Raw genomic sequence first — 15,748 nt, 5'->3', positions numbered from 1 at the left:
ATATCCTTATGAAGTAATATTCTTTGGATATTAAAACAGACATATGAAATATATAATATTCACAATGGCAATACGTATTTAGCGTCCAGAAATGATGTATAAGTGGAATGTTTCGTTCAGATTAATGAAAATTGACAGAAAAGAGAGAGAGAGATAGATAGATAGATAGATAGATAGATAGAGAGGGGGGGGGGGCTAAAATTTCATAAAGTATTCGGTGTTTCTATGAAGTATCCGATTCGCGAATTTTACCGTTCACCCGAAGTCGGGTGGAAGTAACGCGCTCGTCCGCGATTGTCCGCGAAATTGGAAAAGTAAATCCCGTGCGTACGAGGGCAATCAGATCGAGGCTGCGCACCTGCGCCCGTTTCGTCAAGATCGATCGTTCCGCCGATAGCAACAGACGACGAAGACGAGGACAACGCGGTATTCATTCCGGGCAACTTCCGCGAGAAGAGAAAGCGCGTAATTACTCTTCGTTAAGTTTGCAAGAGCTCCGGACGTACCGGAGACTCCGACTTATCGAGGAAATGACTCCTCACCGTCCGTACGCGGGGCCGCTGCTTCTTCCCTTTTCACTCGGCGAACCTGTTGCTCGTCCAGGTCCACCGGTCGCGACTCTCGTCCCTCTCGTCGACGGAATCGTCACACCCGGACGAGCAAGAATCGCGTTTCAACCGCGAAACGGCCGCGCTCGGAAAGCGGCGGGCGTGAGAGATTAATGAATACAGTGCCGCGATTCCTAGTACGAGTGAACATCAGGTCGAAACGAAATTGCAATTGGTAAACGGAACCGCGAAGATTATTGCGTGTACTGTGCGGAGCTTATTGATCGACATGTTAAAATATCCGTATCCGCGCGAAGAATGAACGGTACTGTCACGTGCTATCGTCGAACCGATTATTTCAGTATCATAGATGAGGAATCCATCAAGTGAAGGGAGTCGTTACAAAATGATATTAAACAGTTATAAAAAAATATACATTCTCAATAATACATAGACAGGATATTAATTCTATGCTAGAACATTAGTACGTGACGTTTGAGTATAACATCTGACAGTCACGCAATCTTCTCTTTTAATGTCTCTTCATCCTTCTCTATTTAAACGCTTGAATAATATTTGTATACTAATATTATATTATAAAATAAAATATAAAAATTCCAGTCTTGCTTATCTGTCTCATAGCAATATTGCCAGATATAATGGCAGCATGTGGAACAATTGCGAACTCGATCAAGGTCGTCTGTGCACCTGGTGTCTGTCTGTCGGCTGGGCGACTACCGTGGCAGCTGTACCATGCGAAAACTCGATTTGCGAGGCGCAGTTGCGTGGGTGTTGCTTGACAGTGCATGTGCACCATTTCCCAGCAAGGAACGAGTAATTTGAAATTGAACTTACTGAAGTTAAGAGCGATATTCGAGGGGGGATATTCCGCCAAGCGTGAAATATAGTAGGAGAGAAACGATGCAAACGCTTGTTTGTCGCTTGACTAGTTTCGCGATTCCTTCGGGATGTCTTTTTTTCCTTTGTGTTTCCATGTCACTTCCGTCTCTTCGTTTCCCTGCTCTTCATCGCGAAAGTGCACCGCCGAGAAGTGCCGTACATTACTTTCCACTAACGCTTTTAGTGAAATATACATCATAGGTGGTAAACTGCATGATAGCTTGTTTAATCAGACTTAGCTCGTGTTATTTTTCGTATTATTAATCATATTAAATCGTAATCTGAAAAACAATTCTGTTTTGAAAGCAGATAAATCTTTCACTGTCTTTTTGTATTTTTACTGTTAAAAAACTGGATGAAAAAAATATTGATTTATTAATCATTTTGGAACGTTATTATAGAAAAAGAGACAATCAGGTTCCTTAATAAAAATAGACGAATACGAGAATTTTTTGACTACAAAAATGATGTCAATGTATTATTGTTTACAAAACACTGCGACACAGTTGAATCAAAATGTACTAGATTTTCAATTATCTTCAGAATTTTAAAATTGTGTTAGTACTAAATTAAACAACATCCTAGACAGATATTCAAAACAAGCTACAACGAGTATTCCAATATAGGTATTAGTGCCATTACATGTAATGATGTTAGACGATCGATACCAGTCATCAATTAATACTGGTTTAGTTAGCAAATTTGATGTACACCTGCGAAAATGTCGTGCAGTTTTGATTGTTATATTTAGCAATTGTCTCACGGGAATTGTTCCTTTGTTAATTTATGCACGCGACACATTGTTATTTCGGATTAATTCGGATTAAGCTCAGCCAATGGGTATCGCGACTGTCGATAGCAAGTGGCTTTACTCATGCATGTCGCTATTACGAATTATAGTTATGCTATATCTATGTACATTATTAATGCAACTCATACAGTTTCGTACTATATTGTTCTTGACGATTGCAAATTGGTTTTTCGCGTTGGCATAATGATATGAATGCGAAAGTGTTTCGTAAATGCCATTGTGAAGCACGTAACTGTTTCAGTATGAAGCAAGCTAAGCGATAATACTTTATATAATTCATATATTTCACGTTAATTCGCGAGGTAACTATTTTAGAAACTAGAGAGATTTTATCTGCGAACATAATCTCGGAGTACCGTATTAGGCGGGAGGAGAGGGGGATGGCACGTAATCGTAGTGTCAGCAACTTTGCTGTCGCGAAATGAAATCTTCGGCGTTTATCGAGTTTCGAAAATAATCTCATTTGGCGCGATTCCATTTCGCGATAATATTAATATCCACGGTAAACGAGTTCTCGCGGCGCACGAGAGCACGCGTGCGTACTTCCTGAGTTTTTTCGCGCCCCATCTCCGCCCTGTCGTCCTCTGATACATAGGAATTTCCTTCGCGTCTAGTAAAAAATTCTATGCATCCGAGAGTGTTCTCAGTGAAACCGGGTAGTTGCGGAACCCCAGAATTCTCCCTTGAGCTGTAACAATAATACGAAACGCTGCCGAAATAACCCTCGAGCTCTTGCTTCATTTGCAAAAAAGCATAAAGAAACGAATTTACTCGCGGGAAGTTGCATTTCGACGCGCCGGCCGTGTGTTGTTCCTTGTAAACGAATAATCTTTTTGTTTTCAAGTGGATCGTTGAGTCTGGCGTTTTGCTTCGCGTCCACGTTTGCGCGCAAACTTGCCCCGCTTGATTAAGGTTTCTTCCTGTGAAAATGTTCTCCCTTAGTACAATTAACGCAATGGTCACGAAACGATCCGTACTAAGCATATACATTTTAATAGCTTGTGAACAGGACGTCATTAGTGATACAATAAAAATAGTTGTGGACAAAGGTTCATTCTTGAGACGATGATCACTTGATGAACATGACTGCGATGATAAAAGCGCGATATACGCGGCTTACGATATAATAAACTATCGCTTACACCATGGATATTCGTCGATCGGGAGTTTCGCGGGAACAATCGTGAAACCGATCGGCGAAATCACATCGGGGAAACATTGTTGGTACTTCGGCTAGAGTGTAATCGAGTCCTGGTCGTCGGACACGTCGGGAACACATTGTATGTGCGACTGTATATACGAGGGAACATGCACGCTTGTGTAAACGCGCTCCCTGTACCTAGGCGCCATAGATCGCATGTATAACTTTATATATACACGTCTATATGTATATAGCAGCACACATATAGGTATACGAATACGCACGCGCGCCGATAGACGCGATCTCGAGGATCGTAGCAATCAAGAGACGCGGCGGGCGGAGGGGCGAGTTACTGCCGGCAGGCACGCGGTGTGGAAATCGGGAGAAAATCGCCACAAATCGCGGATAAATTTGCTCGACAGGCAGGCAACCGGATTAAATTGACTCCGATTCCGCGGCTGCGCTGCTGGTAAATACTCCCCGGAAATCCCGATTGTTAAACGGCACCAGTGATTCCTCGTCCTCCTCGGGATTTTTGCTCCGGTTATTGGATTCTTGAGTCCCGATCGACGACGACGACGATGACGGCGGCGGCGGCGGTAGCGGCTGCCAGAATGCTGCTGAAATCTTTTGCGGAATCTCCGACGAGTTCTCGTTCTTTTTCGTCCGGCTGCGTACACACGTGTATCCCACGTCTGAGATTCTCAGTTCCGGCTGCGTACTCAGCTCCGATCTGGTAATACGGTTTATCCCGGTTTTTCCTGTCGTCTTGCATGAGAGAACGAGAACAAATGGCGCAGTGAAACATATGCGTTGAGGCTACTTTTCTCTCTGTTTTTTTCAATTTTGTATTATATTGTCTGTCAGACCCAGGATGTTGTTATTTCATTTAATGTTTTTAATGTTTTAATTTTATATCGTATACAAGTTATTGTGAGCAGTGCATGCGACTAAAAATTCGCAAATTTCAATTTTAATTTTATATTAAACTTATACATTATTATGATATTATATGTAACATGCTAAAAAATATAGAAACGAAAATTTAATAAACTTTGTGATGAAATGTGTGCTGTCTGATATTTCTATTGGCATGATTACAATTTTCCACTTCTCTTTCCCATGAGAAACGATTGCTTAATCTCGTTTCCCGGGTCAAAGCCAATCTCGTTTATTTCATAAAATTCCACGAATTTGACAAAGTTTTAATAGAACAAGTAGCATTTTTCCGTTTCTGTACGTCCAGTCGTGAACTGAAAGCTCAGTGACTAATGCTTGCCTTATTATTCGTATATTTAATTTTAAATTACGTAAATCCTAAAGCGAGATTTACGTAGCGAGCGCAGGAACAAGAGTGCGCGCCGTAGCAATGTCATCTTGAATTTTAAATGGAATTGGGCCGATTATGGAGTAAATTATTCAACCTTCATTCCTTTAATCTCCTTACTAGCAGCATATCTTCTTGCAAGCTGGGTACTTTCAGCTCAATCCCTACCGCGGTATATCAATTTTATAGTTGTTACCATCTGGCTGCCAACCGCGGAAATCTCTTTTGAGGGAGATTACCCGCGCTTATGTCCGTAGGACGATTGCGCCTGGCGAAGCTTGGCAGTCGTGCGAAAGCTGCGACGTACCGCAAAGAAAAAAGCGTATCGTAATTAAAACTAATTAAAACTCATGTTTTTTCACGAGCACCGCACCGAACATCGCGCGCCAGAACGTTCGTAAAACGAACAACCTTCATGCTGCATACCATTGAATTAAACTAAATTAAAAAAGGAACCAAAAAGGAAGCCAAAAAGATGTTAATAACAGTCATAGAAAAACACGTATGTTTCATAAGCTTTGACTTTGAAGCGCCATCGACCATTGAAGAAAAACCAGATACACATTCACAGTTTTTCAGAATTTTGTTCAATGTTTGAATAATTTTCTCCAAGCTCATATATTTTTCTTTCATGTGTGGTACCTCGGATCCTGGAAAATACGGAGATGCATAACATTCGAAAACCGTATATCTCATCGGAAAAGCGCAAAAATTTGGTCCCACAGTTCAATGCTCTTTGAGGTTTTGCATAAATTATCCGCGAGACTTTCGCGAACATCCCGGATTTCATACTTCACCGATAACTATACGCTATCTACAATTATAGTTTCCGGTAATCGGCGCTTCAAATAAGTGGTATCCGAATAACCATATTACACACGAACAGCCAGTACCCGTTTAATCGCGATTCCAGCATACGTGCCGGAACGTATTTACACACTTATTGCTCCATACATTAAAGGGCTGCCGTATATGCTCGTTGGAATCGGACGCTCACAAAGATCAGTTTATCTAATTAGGTCTAGCGCGGGCGTCGCTCCGCTTCGCTTCGTCGCCACTGATCCTCGTTATACCGTCCAATAATTGGCGCCCTTCCAGAAGCATTGCCACGGATTTGCCAATTTATCGGACCGCGTCGGTCTGGCGCTTCTGAAATTCGATCAGCGCATAAGGGAAGTAACTTTGAAAGCTATTAGTTCGGCGAGCCTAAATGGACAGAATTAAATCGGATCGAGCGTGAAAATCCGATAGAGCGTAAGCGTATCTTAATAATCTCTGTTCGCGTAGCGTAACGTCGGCGCTGCGGAAAATTATCGCGCGGTATCGTAATCTCGTTCCACGGGATATAAATGGAATTTACATGGAGATACGATCGACGCATTGTCAGAATTATGATAATCTATGCGTGGAGTCTTCTTTCGCGTGTATACGATCATATTTCGTTCTCACGGAAGCATTTTAAATACACAGTACGCCATGATCATGCTTTCGTATTATAATACAATGGCATTATGTACGCGCAGATCTAAAAATACTTTAATATGCTTTCAAAATTACTTTAAAAAAATTGCTTCTGATGTCAAATTTACAATTATTCTTGAAATCATCAACGTTGATTTTATATCATCTAAAATTCTCGGAGATTGAGGGATAAAGATTGATACGAAAAACTAAGAATAAAACATGGTAAATAGATCAGCTCGCGCATCTCGAGTATCAAGAGTGAATTAAAGTTGCGTGACACGGAATTTATTTTGCGGTGTCTTGTGTATAACTTTGTTACAAACTTCGACAGCGAGTACACAGCTATGCATCCACGCCATGACGTAACATTAACAAACTGTCGCCTCGCGATTAAAAACTTTGCGTCTGACGTGCGCAAAGTTTTGTATTATCGACGTGTGGACTCAACAGGCATGTTGTGTCTCAAGTTTAATTTAATCATTCGCAGGATGTCTCTGAGCCATTTTGCACTTAAGCCGCGCGGAATTTTTCAAGGATCCCTTCCTTGGATGTCCTTTCCTGTAATTTAAGGACCGATTGGATTTCGCCGGGGCGTCACTCTTTTCGCCAAAATTATCTTTCAGGCACGTCGAAGCTGCAACGGCATAAGCCGAATACTTCATCATCGCCGGCGAATTATTACCTTCCTCGGGCACATAACTCGATAACCTTCATTTTTCATCCGAGTACGTGGAAGCGAAGGAGTGAGGGAGAGAAGGGTGGCATGGGAGAAGTGTGGAGGAGAGAAGTTTCCGACCGTGACGGTCGACCCAGGAAGCCACCACGATCCGAAGGGCGAAAGGTGCATTCCTGGGCGCAAACTTGTGCAAAACCTGCGACGCGGAAAGACCTTATTACGATAAATCACATTTATCGAACGCGTGCGCGCGCGCGTTTCCTCTCTCCCTCCCTCCTTTCCTTCCCCTGCCTCAGGCCCTCTCTTTCTCTCTCTCTCTCTCGTCTTTGGCCCGGCAATGCGAGGATGGAGACCCGTCTCGCTTCGTTCGTATTTGACTTGCAAAGCCCACATCGTCTGGGACCTGATTCAGCGATCGGCCGAAGGAAAAAGGAGTCTCGCGCGTCGTTAACTCGCACGCGATTAGTTCTCTACGTCTGGGCGGTTTGGAACGCCCAGCTCGTTCCCGCGCGCGTTTTTAACGGGCTAATCGCAGTCCGCTGATGGAGTTATTCCGTTCGGTTTGTGTTTACCGGCAGTCGCGGTAACGAATTTTGCGCGGTTTACGGCGACGCGACGGTTAGCGCACGGCTATAAAACAGCCCGATCGGATGAATTTCCCCGGGCTTATAAAACAGCCCACAATAAAATGAAGTGTTCGATAACTGAACGGGCGAAGACTCCGCCGATCGCAAAAAGCCGCTGAAATGTTTTGGGCTAAACCTGACCCGTATATGGATTCTGCACGGCGGTTTGGCAACAATTCAATTTTCCATCGTTTTAATCTGCGAATGGGTAAGCCATATTGCTGAATATCGCGATGTTTCTCCCGATATAGAATTCGGTCGAGACTTCTGACGTATATGGAAGATGGTGTTTCGAGTTTGTAAGGTTTTTTTTATTCTTGCAAAAGCACGCAACTGAATATTGGGAGCATTGTCCATTCTAAGTGCAAACTGAATGAAAAATCTTTTTGAAGAGCTATTTCCTTCGTGACATTTAATCTTTACATCTTTTATTATATCATGCAGACCACTCGACAACACCGTGAAGAGTTAGCACAAGGCAGTTTACGCTAAAACTCTGTTATTCGAGATCGGAATAAAATCACGATTTCCAGAGGTAACGGTGTGTACATACGCTTCTGTAACATGCAACACGTTTCCTGACAGCCAGATCGATTTAATATTTGCAGAACGGCGAATATATACGCGTTTAGCTTCCCGGTGAGCGAAAACATTATTGATTCGGTTTGGCGTATGCAGTCAGGGACGGCAGCAGATTTTGCAAAGAGATACGAAGCACAGGGAAGACGCTGCAGGAATCTTGCACAAAGCGAAAGATTGCAAAGGCGGACTGCTATCCGGCGTTCTATAGAACTTGGGCTTTGCAGTTACGTCAACGTTCGTCCGTGTTCCGTACCGTTGTTCCATTCGAAACGATGCGGCCACGTAAATAGCTCGCAGCCATACAGCGGCAAACTTCTGTATCGATGCAGAATGTTGCGGAATCGGTTGACTTATTTGAGCAAAAAGAGAAAAAGAGAAACGGGTGGAGGATACTCGCATACGAGATGCTCTGGATGCATTTGAATGTCGGCATAAGCGTAGCGGCAATGCGAACGAGCGTAAGCGTGATGCATTACCCCCGAGTGAAATGCCTGTCGATCGATGTATCATCCACAAGCAAGTCTGTTCTGTTCTTATCAGTAGAATGCGCATGGTAGGCGGCTGCAACGCCATTTTTAAATCGGTACGATAAGGACAGAGCTCGTATGAATGTATACCTTTCGAAAAATATGACGATTTTTTGGTCATCAAAATGCATTGGCTATCTAGACTGTATACTCTGCCGAGCCGTTATATTTTCCGACTATCATTGTTATTATGCATCGCGTTGGAGATCTCCGAGGCAGATCTATCGAAGTCACTCTGCATTTTCTAAGAAAATTTGATATCTGAAGATTTGATATTTCAAGATGAGTGAGATTGCGCATATATTTCCATGAAACAGGAAACATTTATCGAAAAAATTCCGAAAACGGTTTTAGTTTTCCATTCAAAAAGTTTCCATTTTTAATATTTAAATTTTATGAATGGAACCGCATGTATATCATTCAAAGAGTTTATTTATATTATTTGCATTCTGCAGAACAAAGTCAAACGTTTCTGGAAAAACTTGCAATTGGCAATTAAAATCTAGACGGATTCAAAACAATTGCGTTTTAGCTTTTGATCGAAAAGTTAGAAAACTGCAATTTTTGTCTGCGCGCATAACAGCAAAACAGTTCGTTCGCTAACTTGTAATAGGTTATTTCTATAAAACTATTATTTAAAAATTTTTCCATAATCTTTTCCTGATGTTTTTGGAAAGCTCTTAGTGAAGAAAATAAAGTCATCGGTCAACAATTCTCTTCGTCAGTAAATTCAGATCATGAAATAATATGAGGGGAACGAAAGCTTTTAATGCCAAATAATATTAATGTAAATTTATGTTTTATTATAGCTCTACCTTCAGCATACGTGTTTATAGAGGATTCTGTTAAGACGAAGTTCGTATTCCCGTGACACGCGCGCGCTGTGACTCATCACTTGCACAAAATTTGTGCCTCCAGATTTTATCACGGTCGTACTAAGTTGATTGACATTGTCTACGTAGCTAGTGGATGTACATATATACCTTAAGTGCATGTACAGGAAGATATATGTGAACGACAATGACGAGGATCGACGAATATAACAACCGCCAGGCGACTTAATAAACTTCCCGCACCTTCTATAAAAGGCTTGGTCGTTAAAGGGTCGAACTTTTGCGGAAATGAGTCGCGAGGCGAATAGCGGCGACACTCATTTCCGGCTTCGTATATTCCGCCGTGGTCATTCTTGTGGGGCGGAAATTACAAGGATATTCGACGGCCGACTTGGGATCAACAAGGGTGCAAAGAGCCGTCGAGATCGCGTGAGCGCAAATACAAATCAGCTTTTCGTAATAATCGGAAATACGGTAGTCGCGATTCCGTCAAATAAAACCAATTGCCATTATATCGTAGAATTAAACCATCGTTTAATGCACACGAAGACATCAAACGTAAATAAAACGGTGCATTAAATTCACTTGCGACATAAACTGACTTTGTTCTTATTTAGTTTTTATTATTTTTAAAAATTGTAGTTTTTAAAGATTGAAAAGGATATTGGACATTTTTTATAATAGAATATGTTGAAAAGATTCGTAACGATTTTTCGATAATATAATTAACAGTTATGTTGAAATTATTTGGGTCTGTGATATGATAATATTTATTTTACCAGATATAGCATTTATCATTTAAAATTGATTACCGTTAATCGTTAGTCGAAACAACTTAATTACATTTTATTGTATCTTTAAATGAAAATATAAATTGAGATTTATTCCAAATTTTTAAAACTTATGTGACGTCTGTTGATAAAATTCCAAATTCCTTCATAACCTATTTCGATATGCTTGAGTTTTGAAAGTTACGGGGCTAGATTTAAGATATATCTTTGAATAATAAACTGTATCATCGTTACCGAAACATCCTGCAAATTCAACAATGCTTCTAGCTTTTATGTTTGCACTTACGTTAAAAGCTTTCAGCGCGTGTCCCATCGCACTACATCAAGTGTTGGATGTCCTCGTTGAAAAATACGAAGATATGTCGTCAACGATTTCACCGATAGTACCATTCGATATACTTTTATACATTGCATGTTACGTGTCAGTACATACTTTTACAATTTCACGCGACAAAAAAAACACTCAGCGATATATACGAAATTTTTAAACAAGTTGAAGCGTAAATATTTATAGCCGCATGAAAAGATGAAAATGTAGTGTTTAGAACTATGACAAAGGTAACAAATATGCAATAAAAAAACGAAAAAAGATTGTGACATAAAATATTTTAAAACAATGATCATTTACAAGTGCAATATTGTATTTTTTATTTTGTATGTTTTATTTTGAAGTCATATCGTTTTATATAACGTTACTGAAATAAACAATACGTTGAATTATTCACTGATGACTGGTCGTTCGCAAACGCGCTTGGCTCACACGACATCACACTGAAAATTGCATTTTGTTGAGTCGTCGCTTGCTCGAAGACCAGCATCGAAGAGCTGGCGCTTCTCTGCTTATATCTCACTCGACGCAAAGCAATCAGTTTCTGTCGGTGAAGCCAGTCCGCCGAGGAGTCTCGTCCCGCTTCATCTCTCTTCCTCTCGCCTTGTCTCGTATCATCTCCCGTATCCCAACCTACCGGCTGCGTAAACCTTGTTCCGGATCATCGTCGAATTTCTCACGCGGCGGATGGGCCCCGGGCCGAGGCCGGAAATTTGATTTGATGCGGGACGAGGGCGGGAATGCGATTTATTGAAAGGTCGTTACGGGCGCGCGATACATTCGTTTCCCCGGGTGGCGCGGCAAATATTCCGAAGAGTCGCGAGCATGCTAGCAAGAGTGGGCAAGGGTTGGTTGCTGGTGGTTGAACAGCGACCGCGGCTCACAGTGGTATTCATCGAAGTAGGTCGGCCAGCGAGCGGCGCTAATGTGAAAATTACGACCGCGGAAAGGCTCGCCGGTTTATAATCGGATCTGCGCCGTTGAGCGGAGGAAAGCTGAATATTTGTGCGCGACCCGGGGGTGGTCGAGAGGGCGGGTTTATCGCCCGTTGCTTCATTACAGATTCCGCGACGTCGTGTCCCTCTGGACTGTATTGTTTATACGATAATGGACGGTAATAATGAAATAGCCCGCGCAACTCTAAAGAATCCTTGATCCGTAATACTTCGTCGTTTCTCAATTCTTACCCACATCCAACTAATAGCTCCCTTCAATTCGTAATTACGTCAGGTAGGTAAAACTACGTTTTCTCCCCTCCCCCTTTATCTGTGAATTGTTGCTGTATATATAAATCTCTGCATCGTTACATCTTTAAAATGCAGTTTCGTGATAAATCGTCCTCATCTAGTATCGGCGCCTTTCAGCAGCAAAGTTTCTCCTTCAGAATAATATTTTTTAGATTTGCCGTGAATTTTCTGCAGTAGCAATTTGTATTACACTTTTGTATGCCAGATACAAATGCGCTTATCGATATCGAATTGTTCATTTCTTTGACTCCACGTATAATGAAACATAAATGCATTAATAGATTATTGAACTTTATAGTTTCCGCATTATGAAATTACATTGCATCGTAGATGTAGCATATAAAATCTACGTGCATCCAAAGATGGAGCTACCGAAAGATTAAATCGCTAGAAGGATTAAAGCGCCTCATCAAATTTCGTGCATCCTCTAGTGAACGGTAAACAGAAGAAAAATGTGGAAAATCGGAGAGAAAGGAGCGGCTCTCGGGACCGGCGGAGCATCAAAGCTAATGCGGGAGAATATTGGATTTCAGAATGTAGATTTTGTGTCGTTGCATTGCGCTCGGCGGAGCGCGCGAGCGGACCGGCGCGGAGGCAAATATCATTCATTAAAGCCGGAATAAAATATTATTTCGCGCACTTCGCCGTGCTGTCTTAAATTTTAATACACGACCCATGGTCTCATCCGCTATATCACCCGGCGAATCGTTAAAGCGGAAAACGCCAAATTGTATCGCGGTGCGTTGCGTTTCCGCTGTGCTTTCCGCGCGCAGCGGCGCGCGAATATAGTCGCAGCGTTAAACTAAGCATGAAATTATGACGAAGTGCCGGTGCTATTGCGAGCACGAGATTTGGGACTACGGATTAAGTTGCACACCACATAAGCCGTACTTCAGGCAAGAGGAGGAAAGGGAAGGCGGTAACATCTACGCCGGACGCAACAAACATTAAATTCTACTCAGGCGATTCTGATAGTCGGAGCATTGCTTAAATTAAACCATACGCAGAGGGTGAGAGTTTAAACAATATTTATCACACCGCCGGAGAGAGCAGTGTTATGTCATTGTTCCTTAATGAATGCAGCGCGACATGGATTATGACATTTTTCTGCGCGTAGGATAACGAATAATCTACAAATTCCTAATATCCTACGCGAATATACGCTTCAAATAAATATTAGATATTAGATACAAGATCATAAGTCGCGTGGCAAGGATTCATGCGAAGAGATCTTATTTTACGATTAAGCTTCTTTGGAAAAGGGATCAGAGGCAGTAATTTATTTATCTATCGGGACAGCCAGCCGAGGCGAGCTCAAAGACGTTAGATATCGGATCATGAGCGAGCGAAGAAGAGTCTTCGCGTGCGCTATCTGCATCACGAAGACGCGCCTTCGTGGGGAAACTTCCGAAACTTCAGAAACGTTATAACTATCGCTTAGACGCGGAATTTAGGGAAGGATTAAATTGAGTATCACGCGCTGGGTTATGCCATCGGATGCCAGGCGACGGCGGAATAACCAAACTAGATAAATTGCCATTGCCGAGTTGTAGGCGAGAACCTGTCGCAGATCGGTCCCAAGTCACACACGCGAGTATCACATCTTTTCAGAAACCCGGTTGCTCAGAGGCAGACGGGAGTCTAACTGATGCTGGCGTGGCGAAAGCTCGCGACGCACCGCCTCGTTGCCGTCAAATCTGTTTAGCGCGTGTCACGAATCCGAATGGATTGTCGCGGTCGTAGCTCGATCTTCCGCTCAGCGGGACACTTTGAATGCCACTTTGTGTGCACTGCCGTATCACCTGGGCCGCGTAACTCGTGCACACAGCTCGATGTGAACTGTTGTATACATCCGAAAGCGAAGATAATCATAACGCGGCTACTGCAACACATCTCACGCAGAAAAATAAGATTCTCGGCGAGCGTTTTTCAGTGGAAGTCAAATTCAGTGGGAGTCTTGCACATCCAGTTTATGAGTCTTATATCTTGTGAAAATTTTGCTACATAGAGCTGTATGATGTTTTAGTAATAAGATGTACATTTGCTTTGTAAATATCGACACGATGTTAAGGAAATTTTCTGATAAACGTTAGTATGATCTATATAATATATTAATTTATAACATATTAAAAACTATGAATAACTTTTCATCGAAATATGATGGCTTGAACACCGATCAAAGATTGAAGTTTGTCGCGTTAGAAGTTCGGTGTTGTAATTCTGGACGCGAATTGGATGTCAGGTGTGCTAAAGGATAATCAAGTATCAATTCTCAATAGAGGGAGGAGGTAAATCATCCCCCCCTTAGACTAGTAACGTTCTCAATTAGTTTCCGCCAATCCTGACACTGCAGCAAACGATGGTTCAAACGCCTTCGCTGAAAGCAGTCCGATCTACATGGCGACGATTGCACTATACATTACTCATACATCACATAATCAGGCTCATGACCCGGTGGAATTAAAATAAGAATAGTTAAGCGGTGATCGCGAGGTGTCTCTCATTGCACTCGTCTTATTGCCGCTGAAACACGATGCGAAGGGTACACTGCCTTCTCCTTGCTTCTCCTACTGGCATAAGGCGACGGGAACTATGCGGGAAAAGCTCCGGGAAGGTTATATCGTCACGTAGGATTAAACTTATACGACCAGCCGTTGTCTCGCGGGCGTATTTCAAGTGCCATCGGTGCTGCCGTCGGTACTTCCTCCTTTTACCCTCCGATTCTGCTCTTGAAACGTCTACTGTCGGCACCGCCGAAACTCCTCGTCGTCGACGTCTCTCTATGCCGAGGCGATCCACGTTATAGACGTCGTGCGACGAGCTAGGACCAAGAAAGAGAGCGAGAGAGAGAGAGATTCAGAGAGGCAGAGATTGCGCCAGATACGCCGGATACGGAGCGGACGCAAAACGCGGAGGACGTGACGTTCGACGTAATCCCGGGACGCAATCCCGGCGGCGCGTTACTGCCGCGGGAATCTGTCAACTCGCGCGTACGCGTGTCAGCCTTTCGACGCGAGACAAAAACTACACATGACATCGGCGAGATTGGAAAAGGGTGGAAATGCACTCGAGGCTCGACGCAACGCGGCATAGCGCGAGCTAGTCTTTGGCAAGCAAGTCCGCAAGTGCATTTTCGTGTGTCTCGCCCTGTAAGGAATGACGCCGTTGGGGATATCGCCTCGCAGCATCTCGACTCGCGCTGCGACTCCGCTGCCGCTCCCTTGTATCCCGCTATCTCGTAGTCGCTATCTGCATGTCGCTGCAACGAACGTCGTTATTTCATGCCGCAATGAGAGAACATTTTTTCCTTTCTACATATATATGTCATGCACACATACGCGCGCGCGTACACATACACACGATATGCGCGGTACCATGATACTATTCCGGGGTTTATTTCGAAAGATAGTTTTGCCATAACCATACGTGATTGAAATGTATTTCTATAACAATTTATCCATGGAAAATCAGACGAGTCGTATTTTTTTATAAAAAAAGTGAAAAATGCGTCGTCCTTTGTTCTCGGTATCTTTCAACGTGTACGACCGAGCAGCTTGACATGGAGCATCCTACAAGCGGCATGCACGTACATGCATATGTACGTATATACATGCGTGTGTGCGTGCGAGAATAATACATATTTTCGCAAGCGCGGATTTGCCAGATTTTGAGCGTGAGCCGTGCAATTATTGTCTGTGACCGTCGTCGTGTGCGCGTTACAATTTCCGATAAAACCGGCGCCTCGTATCATAATGAAATCAATAAACGAGAGCATGCGTGCGCTCGTTAAATCGCGACCCGTGCTCTCTCTCTCTTTCTCTCTTGAGCAGGCCGCGGATCTCTCGGACGGGGATTTCTCGCGTTCACCGGGGATGAAGAGAAAGAGAGAGAGAGAGAGAGAGAGAGAGAGAGAGAAAGAGAGAGAAAGTAAGAGAGAACATTCATGA

At 42.9% G+C, this 15,748-nt stretch overlaps 1 protein-coding gene across 3 annotated transcripts in view; it reads left to right on the top strand.

Moving 5' to 3' along the window:
• The window catches only part of LOC105285030 (leishmanolysin-like peptidase), a 257,668-nt gene that overhangs the window by 169,681 nt on the left and 72,239 nt on the right, over nucleotides 1–15,748 (top strand). The gene's annotated exons all lie outside the window — the stretch shown is intronic.

The sequence above is a fragment of the Ooceraea biroi genome, chromosome 2 (genome assembly GCF_003672135.1).
Source record: "Ooceraea biroi isolate clonal line C1 chromosome 2, Obir_v5.4, whole genome shotgun sequence".
NCBI lineage: Eukaryota > Metazoa > Arthropoda > Insecta > Hymenoptera > Formicidae > Ooceraea > Ooceraea biroi.
This window is presented reverse-complemented; position numbering and strand designations above follow the sequence as displayed.